The sequence below is a fragment of the Rhincodon typus genome, chromosome 1, assembly GCF_021869965.1.
Source record: "Rhincodon typus isolate 14 chromosome 1, sRhiTyp1.1, whole genome shotgun sequence".
NCBI lineage: Eukaryota > Metazoa > Chordata > Chondrichthyes > Orectolobiformes > Rhincodontidae > Rhincodon > Rhincodon typus.
This window is the reverse complement of record NC_063332.1, coordinates 47764102-47770380: the sequence shown is the minus strand read 5'-3', so window position 1 is coordinate 47770380 and position 6279 is coordinate 47764102.

Sequence of the window (6279 nt, the reverse complement as noted above, 5' to 3'; positions counted from 1 at the left end):
CAACATAGTGGAGTTGTAGAATGAAAAACTTTGTGATCTGCATAGCTACTTAGATTATCGCAAAATGGCATGGTTGGGCTCAGTATGCTTTGTATAATCACAGAATCATGGTTGGCTATTTATGTTAAGATATAGTTGTTATTTTCCTCATTAGGATTTTTTAAGACAATGTGCACTGAGGTAGCGTTTAGTGCTACCTAATGCAAAGTCCAAAACAACAGGAATGTAATTACAGGAACATATTGCTGACATTTAACCTTGGATGTAATTATAAAAGATTCGCTGTTAGTCCAAAAATTGTGTCTCTTTTACACCTTTGCAAAAACCTAAGTTGCAATTAAGTAAAACTAGGAATATGCACTAAACAACTGAACATTAAAATGGTGTGATCGCTCTGTTGTGTTCTATAATTTCAGTGAAAATAAGAAACAATTTCCTTTTACATCTACCTCACAGACACAAAAGCGGGCTTTAAGATGTATTCATTCCCTAATTTGAATTTTTACTTACTTCTTCGCATCAGTTCATGTGTAAATCTATACTGAACATGTCTGAGTGCGGGAACATAGGATTAAGGAGCAGGAGTTAACCATTTGGACCCTCAAGCCTGCTCTGCCCTTTGATAAGATCACGACCGATCTTATTGTGGTCTTAACTTTAGTTTAAACCTCCATTTCTTGCTTTCAGAAAAAATCTGTCTAACTCAGCACACAAGACTGAGCAACATCACATTGCAATGGGTTTTTATCTTAACCATGTCACTCCCAATCATTGAGCTCATTGTGATCCATTCAAATTAATTTTCCACAAAGTCATGGCTTAGCTTTGCCAATGGAGGTTGGAGAAGCTCGATCGTGAATCATGCTGTTTGTCATCGATATCGCCATGGCAATGGATTTCTAGGTCATTGGGTGTTCAAGCTTTAATTCCTGATTTTCCTGGAGATAGTCTTTTCCAGCACAAGGTCATAGAAACAGCATCGAATTGTAGAAACTTGATTGAGACATAGAAGCAGGTTCATAGCCAGTACAATAGTTCATCTACCATGATGGCATCATGATTCTAGCCTGTTTTTGCAAGTTTAACACGGTGTACAGCTGAACAAAGCACCTTAAACCAACTAAATACACTGTTTTGTACACAGTGATGTTGCACTTAACAAGTTACAAAATAACATATCATCGAAGTTGACAAAAAGAGAGAGCACGAATGTTGAACTAAAGAACTAGAAGCTGAGGGTCCAGAATGCTTAACAGCTATTTGTTACAAATGTGCAAATCACCATATCCTGAAGACAGAATCCAGAAATTTTATCACATTTTCTCCAATAACTCTTTTTTTGTCAATGGATTCCAATTATTCATGTATATCCACCCATTCAATATGGATATTGAGGAATTTCTTCATTCAGAGGATAGTGATCCTTAGGAATTCTCTGCTCTAGAGGGCCATAGAGGCTCGGTCATTGAGTACATTCAAGACTAAGATGGAGAGATATTAGGAACTGTCGATGCTGGAGAATCTGAGATAACAAGGTGTAGAGCTGGATGAACACAGCGGGCCAAGCAGCATCAGAGGAGCAGCAAAGCTGATGTTTTGGGTCTGGACCCTTCTTCAGAAATGGAGAAGAAGTTCTGAGGAAGGGTCACCGGTCCTGAAATGTTAACTCTGTTTTCTCCTTCACAAATGCTGCCAGACCTGCTGAGCTTTTCCAGAAACTTTGTTTTTGTTCCTGATTTACAGCATCCGCAGTTCTTTCGGTTTTTATCCAATTCTGAACTGCTGTGATTGGGTCATGTGAGGGGGTCTGCTTTGCTCAGGTTTGGGTTTGGGTTTGGGGGTGGAGGGGTGGGGCCTGAGCCAGATTAGGAGCAGCAGCATGGCCTGTGTTTTCTGACCCTACCCCCACCTGTGTCTCCCACTGTTAAAATTATTACACTCTCCCTATACTTAAACAACCCCCTGATATTTACCCAAACTCTCATGTGAAGGGGAGTCAATGGCACAGTGCTATTGCCATGGAATAATAATCCAAAGACCCAGGCTAATGCTCTAGCAGATGCTGCCATTTGGAGTCAATTAATAAATCTGGGATGATAAAAAGACTGGTCTGCAGTGGTCCATGTAAACATTGTCAATTATTTTAAAGCCCATGTAGTCCATACTATCTTTTTAAGAAAGGAACTCTGCCATCCTTACCTGGTCTGGCCTACTTGTGTCTCCAAACTCACAGCAATGTAGTTGTCTCTTAAAATGCCCTCTGAAATGGCAGATCAAGCCATTTAATTCAAGGTAATTAGACATGAGCAATAAATGCTGGCCTTTCCAGTGATGCCCCATTCCAAACACATGATAAAGAAATTAAGAACAGCCATCTAAATGAATCACCAGATGGCTGTTGGCATCCATGAAAATATAGGTAATACGCAGAAAAGGTAAATCCTCTGATCAATGGGATTATAGGGACTAGTCAAGGATGAACAACCACCAAGATGGTTAATGCAGACTAAATCTTTGTACCAGGTTTGTATAGTTATTTTAATCTTATCCCTATCACAAGGTACTTCAATGGTAACTTTGTTTAATGGTATTAAAATGTCCTGAAAATTAATTACTGGAAATTAAAACATAATTTTTATTTATTCATTTGTGGGATGTGGGCATTGCTGGCTGGCCAGCATTTATTGCCCATCCCTAGTTGCCCTTGAGAAGGTGGTGATGAGCTGCCTTCTTGAACCACTGGAGTTCACCTGCTGTGAGTTGATTCACAATGCCATTAGGGAAGGAATTCCAGGATTTTGACGCAGTGACAGTGAGGGAATGATGGTATATTTCCAAGTCAGGATGGTGAGTGGCTTGGAGGGTACTTGAAGGTGATGGTGTTCCCTATGTCTGCTGGCCTTGTCCTTCTAGGTGGAAGTGTTCATGGGTTTGGAAGGTGCTGTCTGAGGATCTTTGGTGAATTTCTGCAGTGCATCGTGTAGATGGTACACACTGCTGCCACTGAGCATCGGTGGTGGAGGGAGTAGTGGATGTAGTGTCAATGAAGTGGGCTGCTTTGACCTGGATGATGTCAAGCTTCTTGAGTATTGTTGGGACTGCACTCATCCAGGCAAGTGGGGAGTATACTTGTGCCTTGTAGATGGTGGACAGGCTTTGAGGAGTCAGGAGGTGAGTTATTTGCCACAGTATTCCTACCCTCTGGCCTGCTCTTGTAGCCACTGTGTTTATGTGCTTTTTCATTTCTGGCCTCTTAGAAATTCTCAAAAGCCATTGCTTTGCCATTGGTGGTGATGCCTTCAGCTTCCAGTACTCAAACCTAAGATTTTATTTCCTGAACATCTCCAATGCTGCTTTGATCTGCTAAGTATTTCTAGCATTTTCTGTTTTCATCTCTCTGCCTCTAAATCTCCATCTTCCTTTTAGGCACTCAATAAAATCTTCCCCTTAATGTCTCTTCAAAGGACTTGATGCCAGATTTCTTCAATAACCCTCCTGCAAAGTGTTTTGGGATAATTTTACAATGTTAAAGGCATAAACTCGAACGAGGGAAGAGAGTTTAAAAACAGTCTCATTTAAAATGGAGATGAAGAGAAACTTTTTCTCTCTGAGGCTATAGAATTGTTTGGAGCTCCCCACCCCACAGAACAGGGGAGATGAGAGGATTGACTATTTTAAGTTGAGGGTTTTAGATTCTTGATTAACAAGGGAGTCAAATGTTACTGGAGGGAGGTGACAATGTGGATTTAAGGCCACAACCTGATATAATCTTGTGGAATAGTGGAGTGAACCACAGGGACCGAATGGACTACTCATGTTCTGAGGAAGGGTCACTGGACCTGAAACGTTAACTCTGATTTCTCTCCACAGATGCTGCCAGACCTGTTGAGATTTTTCAGCAATTTCTGTTTTCATCTGGGGCTACTCATGTTCCGAATTTATTTACAGCATCCGCAGTTCTTTTGGTTTTTATTTTCCTAATTTGTATGTCCATCTGTACGTTGACACATCAAATAAATGGATGTTACTGTTGCCATACTTATCACATCTTAATAAGCTCCTCAACACCTATATTGTATATTGTTACTTAAATTTCCTCTTTAGCTCAGCTCCTGATCTCTTTCTTTGAAGCAGCTAAGCATTTTATAAACAAGCTGAAAAGTTGGATTCCAAAGGACATGAAGCACTGAAGATCTACACTAGTAGAATGAAAGCAAGACTTGAGGTCTTTAGACAAGATAATCACCAATAAACTGAACGGGGAATTCAGTATAAACTTCTTTACCAAGAACCCAATTTGAAAGTGGAATTTGCAACCACAGGGAGTAGAGGTTGAGGTGAACAGTATATGAACATGTAAGGAGAAGTGAGGTGAGTATATCTATCTTTCCAAATCAATCCCACAATGGAAGAAGCTGCCAAAGGAAATGTTCACAGCTTCAGCACTTCAAATCTTCAACAACCATCTTCAGATTGTTTACATTTAAAAAATTTGATCAGCAGGACTAATATCTTTGCAGGTTCTGCCTGGTTGAGGTAGCAGTACCCATATTAATGGTGATGGAATATTGACATTAGTGTGTGATGTCAGCACAACTAAAATTAATATGAGCGAGAAGGGTCAGAGGGTAATACTGAGGAAATTAGATGTGGAAAGATGGGAGGCTTGAGAGAAACATAGACTCTTAGGTTAAATAGTTTGTTTCTGTACCATAAAATCTATTTATTTCAATATAATATAGAGATTATACAGACACATAAACAGACAGAAGCAATTTTTCCATCCTGTAATGTTCACCTCCTAAGGATGTTGACTGCTATCTTCCTTTAGATATAGTTCGTAGTTTTCCTAAAACCATACAATGAACCAATTAGACTATACCAAGAATACTGGGACAAAAAAAGAAGTTGCTGGAAAAGCTCACCAGGTCTGGCAGCATCTGTGAAGAAAAAAATCAGTTAATGTTTTGGGTCCGGTGATCCTTCCTCAGAACGAGAATACTGGGAATAGTTCTGGTTCCCTTATTGAGGGACTGGAGGCAGTCCAGGAAAAGTGTTATGAAAAAAGGTTGAGTAGAGTGGGCCTTTACTCATTGGAATTTTTTTTAAAAATGAGTGGCAATCTTATTGAAATGTACTAGATTCTTAGGGGACTTGACAGGGTAGATGTGGAAATGTTGTTTCCCCTTGTGGGAGAGTCTTGTGCAAGACAGCATAAACTCAGATTAAGGGGGTTACATATTTCAGATAGAGATGAGAAATAATTTCTTCTCTCAGAGGGTAGTGATTCTGTGGAATTCTTCACTGCAGCGGGCTATTGAGGCTGGATTGTGAACCTAACCATTTTGCTGCCCTGACACTATCTCAGGTCAAACAGCCAGTAACTGCACTCAATCCTCCCTATCTAATCACTTCACGGGCCCAGCTGAACAGCCAAACCCACACTTGCCCTCAGCCTACTGCCTTCTCATATCTTATGCCTCAGTGTCACCATACATGAATATTATCCTTCGCTCCACTGAACACAAGCCATCATTAAGACTTACACATTTCTGTTCTCTCTCCTTGCAGCAGCAGAAATCATGGTGGATTATGTGAATCAGTCAGGATTACAGGAGGCAGAGTGTGATAAAGCAGTAAAATCACTTTCCAAATTATCTTACAGCACAAGGGTGAACATGTGAGAAGGGAGCTGTGACAGATAGAGCCTTAGAAAGCAGTATCAGAATAGCTAGTCATCTGCACGTGAATCCTCTATTGGGTATCTCATCATTACTTACCTCCATCTCACAGTTGGAAATTAGGGTACCCTTTAAAACAGTGTTCTCTTGGTGTTCAGTATATAATAATTCCCATGTAGCATAAGACCTCACTTAGCTGTGTTACAGTACTAACAGTCTTCTACAACTGCAAAGAAAAGATTTATCAGGTGCCACATTACCCTATCACAAATGCAGTGTTTTGGAAAATAAGATGGATGTTTTGTTCTTAGAAGGACTGATATTTAACCTTGAATTAAGGCTGTTATTGGTCATTGGCCAAAAGGGTTTAGTCAGGTGACTGACACAGTGTAGATTTCCAGTATCCAAAATAAGGTAAAACAAAACAAAGAACTGCAGATGCTGGAAATCTGAAACAAAAAGAAAAAGAGCTGGGGAAACTCAGCAGGTCTGGCAGTATCTATAGATAGAGTTAACATTTCTGGACATGTGACCTTTCATCTGAAAGGTCACTAGTCTGACACTGTCTCAGGTCGAAACATTAACTCTGTTTCTCTCT